Genomic DNA, 12,900 nt, shown 5'->3' with positions numbered 1-12,900 from the left:
AACTAAAACACACTTTGTGTTTCAATCGAACGACTGATCAAACGTGATGTCCCGTTCGAGCAGAAGTTCTGTTTATGCCGATGAGACACAGTGAAGCCGAAACTTGTCTTGGCTTAGCAGGCCTATGCGAAAGCACTATGCTATATTTCACCCTAAGGAGGAAAATTTGGTGAAAACCAAAATTTCTCACTAGGGTGAAAATTTGTTGGTAAAACCAGTCTGTACAGGAGGGCACAAATCCTTATTTCATACTCAGTTGCGTTTCGGCTTCGCCTCATCAGAAACCGACACTAGCTGTTTGTCGGAATAGATTAGCGCCAGCTTGACGTTAGTGTCGGTTTCTGATGAGGCGAAGCCGAAACGCAACTGAGTATGAAATAAGGATTTGTGCCCTTCTGTACAAAGACTGGTTTTACCAACGAATTTTCACCCTAGTGAAAATTTTTGGTTTTTACCAAATTTTCCTGCTTAAGGCTAGTTTACAGTTTGGGAAATGGATCACGGGATTTCGCACGGGATTTGCGTCGGGATTTGATCAGGGAAAATTTCCCGCAGAGATCTCTCCAAACTGTCAAACCAAAAACTCTGCTGCTTCTTAAAAATACAAACAGTATCCAACTTGCAGTAAATCGCAAACCTTCTAAAAATACTATTTTCCCCGTCGGAAACAATTTGTGTTGAATTGTTCCCGGCCGGATTTCTGTGTGGAGAGTTTTAAAATCCCGTGATGTTTCCCGCGGTTGGGTTTACACTTCAGGAAAACTGTCATTTTTGTGTAGACTCATTTCCCGTCACGGGATTTGAAATCCCGAGCTCCATTTAAAATACACAGGGACCCAAATCCCGTGACACGTTTTCCGAACTGTAAACTAGCCTTTAGGGTGAAATATAGCATAGTGAAAATAGTTGTTTTAACCAATTTGCATCACCAACTTATAGAATCTAGAGTTTGTTTTTTTTCAAAACTGCCAATCTGACACTTTTCACAGTATCTCAATAAAAAGTAATAAGAAGAGTTGCCAGACTTCTAACAAGTAGATTTCATGAGAATGGAGCGCTTCTCACTTCATATTCCTGCGTTATGAACGAAACGAAAAGGTGGCGACATAGTTGCCACCGCCTTATAAAGGATTAATAGCAATGTTTGTGGGTACGGCTCGTCCTGGGGGTCACTTCGTCTCGATTTATCGGTCAACTTCATCATCGTGCACAGGCTAATAATAAAAAGTGTTACAGTAGAAACCTATTAGTGGTTGTGTTGTAATAATAGTAGTTTTAGCACTAGTGCACAATTGGTATAAGCGTGTCGTATGTCTATCTGTATATATTCGTCTGAGTATTGGTGACAGCTGGATCAGGGAATGGATGCAGAGCTGGCATATATGATAGAACAGTGGGTAACCCCTCCTAGGATTCGTTGATCACTTTTTACCGGTGCTCAATTCGTGCATTCGATTCTATTCATTCGGGAAAATCAGAAGGGAAAAATTAAGGTACGTTTTACTGACACACGTGAATCATCCATTCCCGATCAGCATAGCATGAAGATTTCTAACAAAATGCAATCGTCGTTAAAGGTAAATAAGTATCATTTGCTGGCATTTACATGAGTTCAAGTGGTTTGATTGAATGTTACATGTGTTCTTTTCTACTACAGCATTATTCAGCAGTTCTACACTCGCTGCTTGGTCGAAGTGTACCGACCAATCTTGGATCAGATAATTACCGCTTTCACAAAATCCGTTATTTCCGTTACATTTAGTAATTGTACATTCTACGGAATTGGATACAAAATTTTTGTGCATATTTCCAATCAAATAGCGCAATAATCTTATTTTTTCCATTCAGTGCAACGGCAGATATTCACGTTTAAAAAATCGGGTTGCAGCAGAAAATTTTGAAGCAGGACCCCTATATTGAAACGTATTCTACTTATAAATGAAATTTATACACGCGAAGTCAGATACACGCGACAATCACGTAAACATACAAATGCTTGAGCCTTCGCGATTATCCATGCAACATACACCCGCGATCTCGCAAACATGCTAACATCCCGGTGATAACGTGCACGTCTCAGCACTTGTAAATTTTCAAATGTGGTTTCAAGCGTGAGCCTTTTTTGTCCCTTCCGGAATTTGTCCCTTCCGGAAGTCTCTCCCCGGCACTAGCAGTCTAGGCCCATTCCGTCAATTGGACCAATTAAAAAAAGATAGCTTTCATATCTACTAGACAACACGATCCACTGACCGGCAACACTAGTGATATGGAACAACTCACTTCTAGCATCTGAACCGCACACCGAAAATTCAGTATCAGATTCATGGTCCGCGCGCATCATCCAAGAGCACACGCGAATATGTGACTTTATACACGCAAAGTTACATACACGTCAACACACGCGACAAACGAACGCACATGCGATTGAACTCGTTAATGTACAAGCGCTCGAGCCTTTTGCGATAATACATGCGATCGTGAAGTCCCTACACCCGCACATATTTCAGCCGTACAATGAATATCGCATTCAGGATCAAGGTACGCTGCAATTGGCCTTAATCAGTGTTTTAGTGGATAGCATTTCCCGTTTCGTCTGCAATTGTAGTGAGTGATTCTGACGGGAGCGAGACTCTAGCTCTACAGCTAAAGTAGGACGACTTTCGAAAAAAGGCGAATGACTGTAAATTTAAAAGCTTTAAAATCGGAAACATTCAAGAAATCACGAATTTAAAAATTAAAGTTTCAAACTTAAAAGATTAAGAGATTTCCCTGGGCTTGGGTGATGAGCCTAATGGGCGCGTACTCTTGATTGGTCGATAAGAGTGGGAGATCCGAGCGAGTGCTGGTTCATTGACCTCTGAATCTCATGACTAATAATCATTCGATCGAGTGTTTTGGCGGGCGGCTGATATGGATGTTTCTACTTTCAAATGGGGGAACATGCTGGTTCGGTTGTTCGGGGACTCATTTGATCTTGAGCATAGTGATCGAGTCATTCGATTCGGATCGATGGACTGTCATCTATAAGAGATGGTCAGACTGAAGGTGGGTGTTTTTATCTCTTAAATCGCTCTGTCGCTCTGGCTCGTGAAGATGGCGAGTAACACTCGTTTATAACGAATCGGATTCGCTGTTTTCAGAAACAGAGATGACAATCTCTTATGGATGGAACCTTCTCTTAAACATACTGTTCAGCCACTAGTTAATGCTCAACTAGATCAACTTAATAAACTGAAACACGTAGTTTTTGAAGAAATCCAATCCACGTGAACCACATCACCAAACACCTAAAAGTAGTTTAGATGCATGTAATATCTATTTCTGTGTTATCTATTATCTTATCTATTCTATTATCTATTGATATCTATTTCTTTATCCCTCTCGCAGGAGGATTGACGGTATTGTAAACATCATCCGGGCACAATAGACTAAATAGAATTATCTAAATATAAGGACCCTTCGCTCTTTTTGGTTTCTATTTGCACCAAGTGCTACTACTAGAGGTTAATTAGTTCTTATGTCAATAATCCACCAATCATTATGACGCAAGATTTTATTTATATAAGAAGCCCGCTTCAAGATGTTGATTACAATACGCCTCGATAGTGGTGTATCGAGTAGGCCGGGAGGGCTGATAGGAGCCTTTTTTCTGTTCTTTATCTTTCTTCTATTCACCCGCTCATAAACAACAATCAACTAGTAACAAATAGATAATTGAGAAAGGATGTGCTATGTGTGGTGGTTGGGTATTCAAGTATTAGTAGTGTTTGAAGTACTAATGTATGTCTTTCATGTTATGATCATAACTTTAGCTGTATCTTGTACCTGTTTTATCTATTGCGTCTCTCATATATTTTTTATCTCTTCTTTTCGAATCCTATACTGCCATTCTACTCTCGCCTTCAGCTGGGTCAGCAAAGATGGTGATAGCCAACATCTTAACACTCACACATTCTCAAACGCGGTCTCAAGCGGGAACCTACAAAAATGCCCTCGCGCGCGCGATTACGAATCGGTCACGTCCGGAGGTCTACCCTTGATCCCAGAAGCCTGGGTCCATGCCTTCAGCTGGACCAATTGGGCAAATACGCTCATACCTATTCGGCGGCACGTCTATTGGCGACATAACCGGGAAGCTTATCGATATAAGGGATCCCACTCTCTGCCAGAATTCTGGCCGCACACCGAAAATTTAATATCAGACTCACGCTTCGCGCGACCATTCAAGAACACACAACACACGCAAATATGTTAGAAAATCACGTTAGCGTACAAACGTTAGAACCCCTCGCGATTTTCTAAACAACCTACGCCCACCAACTCGCAAGCATGATTATACCCCGGTGATAAGGTTAACGTTAACGGTTAACGCGCTCATAAACTTACCAACGCGATCTCAAGCGTTAATCTACAAACTCCCGCGTTCGCGCCATCATGAATCGGAATCGTCCGGAAGTCTCTATCCTCGGTACCAACAGTCTAGGTCCATGTTAATTTTAAAAAAATAAATAAAATTGAAGAATTAAAAAAATTGCTCCCATATCCACTAGACAAAACGTTCCATGGTGACATGACCGGGAACTCTAGTGATATGGGATAACTCACTCCCTGTCAGAATGTGATCCGTACACCAAACTAAATATCAGAATGACGGTCCGCGAATATATGAATGGCCGCAGGGTTTCAAAATCGAATTTATACACGCGAAGTCACATACACGCGAGCACACGCGACAAACACGTCAACATACGAACGCTTAAGCCCTTCGCGATCATCTACGCACACCTATGCCCGCTATCGCGCAAACTTGATAACACTCCGGTAATTATGTGAACGTTTTAGTACTTACAAAGTTACGAACGCGAATCCGCAAACGCGCGCGATCATGAATCGGTCACGTCCGGAAAACTTTAGCCTTCATTCTAGTAATTTAGGTCCATACATTCAGTTGGACCAATCAAAAAAATAAAGCTCACATCCACTAGACCACACGCTCTACGGCGACATCGCCGGGAACTCGTGATATGGAAGATCTCACTTTCATTTAGCATCTGAGCCGTACATATAAAGTATTAGATTCACGGTCCGCGCACGATTATCCAAAGAACACACGCGAATATGCGAAATGCACACGGTTATAAAATAGATTTTATATACGCGAGGTTACATACACGTTAGCACACGCGACATACAAACGCACACGCGATCGAACACGTTAACGTACAAATGCTCGAACCCTTCGCGATGATACATGCGATCGCGAGTCCCTACGTCCGCACATACCTAAACCGTACAATGAATATCACATTCAGAATCACGGCCCGCTACAATTGGCCTAATGCAGTGTTTTATTGGGCGACATTGCCTGTCTCGTCTGCAAATTGTAGTATGTGATTCTGACGGAGAGCCCTTCCGAGAACCTAGCTCTACAGCTCCAGCAGGACAATTCTCAAAAAAAAAACTTAAAAGATTAAGAGATTTAAAATTTTAAAAATGAAATGCTTTCAAAATTTTAAAATTTTGTTATAAAACAAAATGAAAAATTAGAATCAATAAATTTAATAATAGCTAGCTAGCCCAACACAATTAGACTGAAACATGTAGTTTTTAGGAAATTCCATCCTCGTGAACCGCATCACCAAACACCTAAAAGTAGTTTAGATGCATGTTATATCTATTTATTTCTGTAGCTAATATATTTTCATCTACTCAATAGTATAGATTATCTGTATTCCCTACTTTATAGTCCAATTTACTCTGCCTTAACATTATCCATGTATGCTAAAAATAATTTATGTTTGTGTTCTACCTCCATCTATCTTTGCTTGATTTTTTTTTCCTTTTATTACTTCATCTTAAAACAGATTCATACTAACACTCACTAACACAGTAAATTGCATATTCTCTCATATACACTTACAATCTCTTCCATTCTAAAAGTACAAACGCTCGTGACTTTCGCGATTACACAAACCAGATAACAAACGCGAACATGCAATTGCAATCATCGACACATACACCCGCGATCTTTCCAACATTAAAACACCCCGGTAATTAAGTGAATGTTTTTGCACGCGGTCTCAAGCATTAACATACCGCTCGCGCGATCATGAATCACTGCCGTCCAGAAGTCTCTACTTTCGATCCTAGCAGTCTAGCATCATGCCTTCTCTTTGACCATTAAAAAAATAACGCTCATATACAGTGCTGTTCGAAATAATAGCAGCGCTAGTGTTTTTTTTTTCGAGTATGGTGATTTTGATTTGAATGTTTTTCATATTCGCATCGTGTATAGTGATAAAAATTCAGTTCCTGGTGGTCGTCTAACCTATTAACGCCTACCTTTCGATTTTAATAATACCACTTTACTACCATCAGCTCACCAAATGGTACGCCACTTTTCGACGGTCCACTTGGCGCGAAATTCGACAAAGTTCAGATGATTGTGAAGGGGCCGTATTTTGAGTAGTGGTACTTTTCTCGGACTTCCTGCGTGTAAATTTGTCGTAATCAATCGTTTTCTACTCGTTGACGTTGCAATAAAATGTTTCAGGTCTTTCTAGAATTCTCTCAAAGACATAAACCAATATTATTTTGCCATCCGACTCACCAGTTTGTTAAGTTTGAGCGGATGATGTTCGCTATCTACCGCTAGTTTCACGTTTGTTTGTCCAGTGCGATTCATTGTGTATGTTTGTGACAGAACACTGTAAAAGTTCCTGAACTTCACGGTATGTTTTGCCACTAGCATTCAATCGTTTGATGATATTTCGCTCCTCGGCTGTACAGTGCCTCGAACGACCCATTTTCGTAAAATACTACAATATGCAAACTTATAATTTCGGGTTAACTATAAGCGTAGGAATATTATTCCGAACAAAATAGATTGACTCAACTGAAAATCTTGGAAACTTTAGCGACTTGAAAACCTTTTGTGGTAGCGCTGCTAATTTTGCTAACAGCTTTATATCGACTTTCTTCCAAAATGACAGCTGTGTTTCGTAAACAATAAGCCAATGGTTCCAAATGGTGGCGTGTTCTACTCTTCGTACTATAGGTCACTTACAACAACATATAATGTTATTGGAGAATAGAACGTATGGGAGTATTTTACATTAAACTCGAAAAATATTTGGGCTGCTATTTTTTCGAACAGCGCTGTATACTAGACAACACGTTCTATGGCGACAAGGCCGGAAACTCTAGTGATATGGGAGAACTCACTCACTCTAGCATCTGAACCCGTACACTGAAAGTATCAGATTCACGGTACGCGCAATCATCTAAACATAAACGCTAACATACGAATAGGCGTATGGTTATAAAATCGAATTTATACACGCGAAGTTACACATACGCGCAAACACGTTAATATACAAATGCTTGAGCCCTTCGCGATCATCCACACAACCTATACCCACCTTCTCACAAACAATAACATCCCAGTGATAAGGCGAACGTCGCAGCACTTAGAAATTTTCAAACGTTGTCTCAAACGTGAACCTACAAAATCCTGCGCTCACGTCAGCATGAATCGGTCACTTCCGGAAGTCTTTATTCTCAGTACCAGCAGTCTAGGCACATTCCTTCAATTGGACCCTCGACAATATCTCCAGTATCATTTATGAAGACAACTGAGCCTCTGATACTATTTGCGTATAAACCGCATAACACAGTCACTATTTTAGCATGCAGCGGGGTCTCTAGGATCTGGATGCTCCTCACATTACATAGGCGTAGCATTACGCTGGATAAAGACTAGCCATCTCAATCGTTTGTTTACCATTTATCTGTCAGCGTCATTCCAATCGAGCACGAGACCTGTCAAAAGCACTCAAGCAGAATAAAATCGCATCGAATTCTTTTCGAACGAGGGCCATAATCAGGTCCCTTACTCGATTCGAATGACACTGATAGATAAATGATAAACAAACGATACAGATGGTGAGTCTTTATCTAGAGGGATTCATCTAGAGGGATTGCAAAGAAAAATGAAGTAATTAAAAAAGAATTACGATCGTATGCCAACTCAGTTGCAGAAAAACACCCTTTATAACTGTTTTGTAGAAAAAACAAACAAAATTAACGCATCATAATTTTTTTTTTGTTTCATTCGTCAATACGTCAATTTGATGACTATCTTGAGTATTCGGCAAATGCAAATCAGATTGCAAAGGTTCAAACGATACACTGTCGCCATCGTACATTGACAGATTTAGGGATTATGATGAATTCAAATGAGTAAACTGTAAGCATATCTAATCAGTATACAACATTTATTTATTCATGCCTAATTTATCCTCACGCATTTCGTTAAAAGGTAAATTGCAGGTAAACCCGCTTAAACATGCAACACACGCCCGCACACACACAAATGCGTGACAGGTGACGTGGGGGCCGCAGCGACAGGAAGGACAGAAGTCCAGGGGCTTAACGACCCCCTAGGTGACTGGGCTCGTAGAATCTATCAATTCGATGATCGCCTCGTTTCTATGAAAACAGTGGCCCTAGCTGACAAAAGCTGGTCTCGTCCGGTGAATGTATGCAACCTGGAAACCCCAGACACGACAGAATGAGAGTTTCAGGCATTTTCAATGCACGGCTAGTGACCTCAAAAAATATCGAAGTTATATTTTCTCCCTTTCATAAGCTGAATGGATTGACAGTATTCCCAAATGCATCAAGGAATATTATATGTATCAGTTTGTATAAAATTGATTAATCAAGTATCAACAAATAGGGTAGATGACCTTGTCCATCTTATTAGTCAGTATGTCGTTCTATTTCATTGATAAATCTTCCAGTAATTGAATTGCGCTAATTACGAAAATCTTCGCTTCGTTCCTAAGAAGCAGTACAATGAAAAATCTGGACTGAAACTACTAACTACTCTTTGAGTTAATGCGTTGAATAGAGATAACTGATACTGCTACAACTAATGTGTTCAAAAGCATGGTATGAATATAGGTCTTAAGAAGAATTAAGGCACAGCAACCCTACTACTAGTTTAATCGTGATTTTGCATTTAAAGTGTCAAGTTTTTTTTTCAAATTGCGTGCTTTTTAAATTATCTTATGATTAACCCAAATTTTAACTAGTAGTATTTACAGTAATTGCATGGTGTATGGAATACTAAGGTTTGTTATGTGGTGTATGTTATGAGTAGTACATCCATCTAACCTTTACTAAATCAATGACTAATTAATAATGCGTTTTTTCTTTTGCTGTTTCTTTTTCGGAAACACTCGAAAGGACACCGGAATGTAAAAACTACTGCACGTATGCCTACGACTGTCATATCGCAATCATAAAACGTTCCGGCGATTAAGTTCACGTTAGCACTTGTGCTTTTATAAACGCGGTCTCAAGTATGATTGCACAAACGCGCATTCCAACGCGGTCACGTCCGGAAGCCCTAGCCTAGGTTCAGCCTTCGGTTGGTCGGATCTCAAAAAAGTCACTCTTGTATACAAGACTAACGGGCTGGCAGATAACATGGGTAGTTCCACCTACATGAAAATAACCGAATGAATAATTCGGATACTTCCAACTCGAAATTTTGGAATCAACATCAAATTTGAAATATGCTACGCATGCGTCTGACGCACACAATGTGCACGTCTGAATTTTCGACGTACGACGATGTCATTTGTACAAGCGCATCGCAAGTGATTGTAATGCAATCGCCAGTATTGTGAAACTGCGACAAAGCTCTAGTAATAGACTGGTGCCCACCCTAGGCTTCTCTGGTGTTATGCCGGCCCTGCAAGACTATACGTTTCACAGCGACGTTGCCGGGAACCCTAATGATAAGGGGAAACACATTCTCTTCTAGCATCAGCAGCGTATGTTAAAAACTAAGCATTGGAATCACGGCCCGCGCGAAAATTACGTCGATGGAGAAAAATTTCAAACTGGATCCAAATCTACAGCCACTGATCGAAGATAGATCTGTGAAGAAACCTGGGACTACATCTTGATAAATACAGACCTGCAGGTTTCTTCACGTGGATCTCTTGAAAGAGAGGAGCAACGTATTAAGGTAAGCACTCGTATTGCTATATAGGATTTTCGATGCATGTGCACCGGTCTAGTGGAGTGCACTAGTTTTCCACTTTCTAGGAGAAGTGTCAATGGAACATACCCAGTTTTCTGCTAGAAAGTGCAAAAATGGTGCAGTTCCAGTGCACTCCACTACACCGGTGTTAATGAATCGAAAATCCCACTTATCCACGCACAAACACGCTATCTCTCATACAAACATGTGCGACCCGACGAACTAGATTTACTAGATTACGCATATTACTTAGTTTTTTTTTCTTGATTAAGCACGATTCAGGCGATACTTTCAACTTCCGTCAACAAAAAATAACGTTAACGTCACCACACCGTTCCGTCAGGGTAAGTTGAATGCGTTTATTCACACGTTCCACACGTCAAAACGCTTGGTGTCGTTAATGTTATGTGACTATTCGCAATTAACTGCGTGTAACTAATTTTGACGTTCCGGTGACATGCTGTACCGCAGACGGAAGTCTCACGTATCGTGTAAGTCGTATTTTAAATCTCCATTTTCCATCTCCCAGCTTGTCTAGTCAACTAAACAAAATGTATAGATCAAAAAAACAATTTCAATTTTTAAAATGCTTTAGTAATGTATCCAACTGTTATTTCTCTTTACAGTGGGCATAATCGTCAACACAAGCAAGTCCAAATCTTCTTCAAATTGACATCGTTCTGTATACACTGGAAACACTCATCTTCGAATACAACGCAAGAGTAAATGTATGCATTATTTAACATGTTTGATTCATTATTAAGAGTCTTGAGGGACAATAGACGATCATGCTATTGACGAACAAAAATTCTTTAATATACCATGGTTGTTAAAAATTAAATAACCATAAGGGTCAATCATAAATTACGTAACGCGAAAATTCCCCCCATGTAATAAATTGTCACAAATACCCGGTCAAACCATTCGGAATTTGATTCGGAATCTTGAATGGAGTCATTATGGATTCCAAATCAAATGCAACAACCGATTCTGAGTCGGAATCGGTTGTTGCATTTGATTTGGAATCCATAATGACTCCATTCAGAAATCCGAACCGGTTCCGGAATGAGTTTAACTGGGTATCTCTACTCTGCTCCCTCTCCTATTACGTAACAAATCCTTTAAAAATGTTTTTCTTCGGTAAAAACATGTTACGTGAGGTTCTAGCTTACTCCCATATGTCACAACTTGTCACACCGTCCTAAAAGCGTTACGTAATTTATGAATGGTCCCTAAACAAACCTTAGCGGACCCTACACGGGACAAGAATATTGTCAATAAAAATATTGTCAAGACTGCTTCAATACGTCAATGCCATTTGATTTCTACATGATCAATATTTTTAAGATACCCTTACACGATCAATATATTGATCAATAATCGATTTATTGACAATTGTCATCCCTTCACTGCGGAGTCAAAAATGGCAAGGCTTTCAAGAAGACTGAATAGATTAGACTTAATTTTCCGGCAAAAAAAATACGTCGTGCATACAACCAAAAATAATATCCCTCAAGTGATTCGTATTGATGAATTGAATTGAAGTAATTGATGCTTGTATTTGACAGAGCTGGTATTTCTATAATTTGTTATTTTCTTCATTTGCAGGCATCTTTGAGAGGAAGGATATTGCAAGTGGAATAAGACTGATTTTTTCGGAGCTGTTTTATAGCGTCACCAACCGGTATAAGATGCCGTTAGAAACCTGCATTGCATCCATCAAGGTGTTGGAATTAATCGATAGCGACATTTGCTTTGCATTTGACGAGCTACGGTTACCACAGAACGTGAGCACCATTAAACTGCATATGAGAGCCTCTTATTGTTTAGTTTCTCTTTCGCTAATTACTAGATAGCCTTTCTGTTCTATGGACAATAGGGTAGCTACAACAATTATCGTACTTCGATATCTTCTAGAAAATTATTGAAAAGTTCCTTTAATGATGATGTAATTATCGAAATTAAAAGAGTCCCCCATATACAGATAGGTACCCCAGATAAGCATGTTTATTTTGTTCCTTCACTGATACTGCAGTGGTGTAACACCTAGTACAACATATTTTTTAGCTTTTGTTTTGAAATTAATCAAATTACATTCCTATCAATTGACTGTTTATCTACAAGGCAAGGACTTTTATGAGTTTTCATGATAGTATGTTTACAAGATACATAATAAAAACCAACGTAGGTGTTATTGCATCTCAGGTCAAAAATCTTTGAACAGAATGTAAAATTCGGTAGAATTCCCAATATTCTCATTCTTGTTTACGACGAATGCGAGTTTCTGGTTCGTATTCTCGTTTGCGAGAGGAAACTTCAATGCGCTTACTATTCGTTCGAACGAATCGCGCATTCGTCGTAAACAAGGGCCCTATTCTCACAGTCACATCACCTAGTGAATATAAGAAAATTTCTTTTTAGTCACCAAGTGACGTGACTGTGAGCATAGGGCCCCAAGAGTAAGGGTGAAAACTTTGAAAATAAAAGAAAGCAGTTTTGCCCAAGTCGACGTAAAAATCATTACGAAAAGCAATCAGCAGAAAGATTCAATAGAAAATAGTGAAACTGATAATTTTCCAAGTTTTCTTAGTTGAAACTTACCAATATAAATAAAAATGCAGGATAACACAATTGAATGGAGTAATTCTTTGTAAGTTCTAATAATAAAAATAGTGGTGTGAATATCACATTTCAATATTTATTCTTGTGTTTCCGAGTCATCTACAGTATTATTGGCCTGATCTTCCACAGCATTGTTGACCTCTTCGTTGTCTTTAGCTTTGGCCAGTTTTTCTGCTACCTTTTTTTTGTTATGATTTTTCTTAAATTTTTTGAAAAATGGC

The 12,900-nt window shown here is 39.4% G+C and overlaps 1 long non-coding RNA gene across 1 annotated transcript; it reads left to right on the top strand.

Moving 5' to 3' along the window:
• The first annotated feature begins 9,257 nt into the window (after positions 1–9,257).
• LOC131693825 (uncharacterized) lies at positions 9,258–11,868 on the top strand. Its single transcript, XR_009306338.1, has 3 exons — positions 9,258–10,042; positions 10,684–10,785; positions 11,666–11,868. It is a non-coding gene; the product is annotated as an uncharacterized LOC131693825 (long non-coding RNA).
• Positions 11,869–12,900: the final 1,032 nt, after the last annotated feature.

Source organism: Topomyia yanbarensis, chromosome 3 (genome assembly GCF_030247195.1).
Source record: "Topomyia yanbarensis strain Yona2022 chromosome 3, ASM3024719v1, whole genome shotgun sequence".
Taxonomy (NCBI): Eukaryota; Metazoa; Arthropoda; class Insecta; order Diptera; family Culicidae; genus Topomyia; species Topomyia yanbarensis.
Note: the sequence above shows the minus strand (reverse complement) of the source record. Positions and strands in the feature narration are given on the sequence as shown.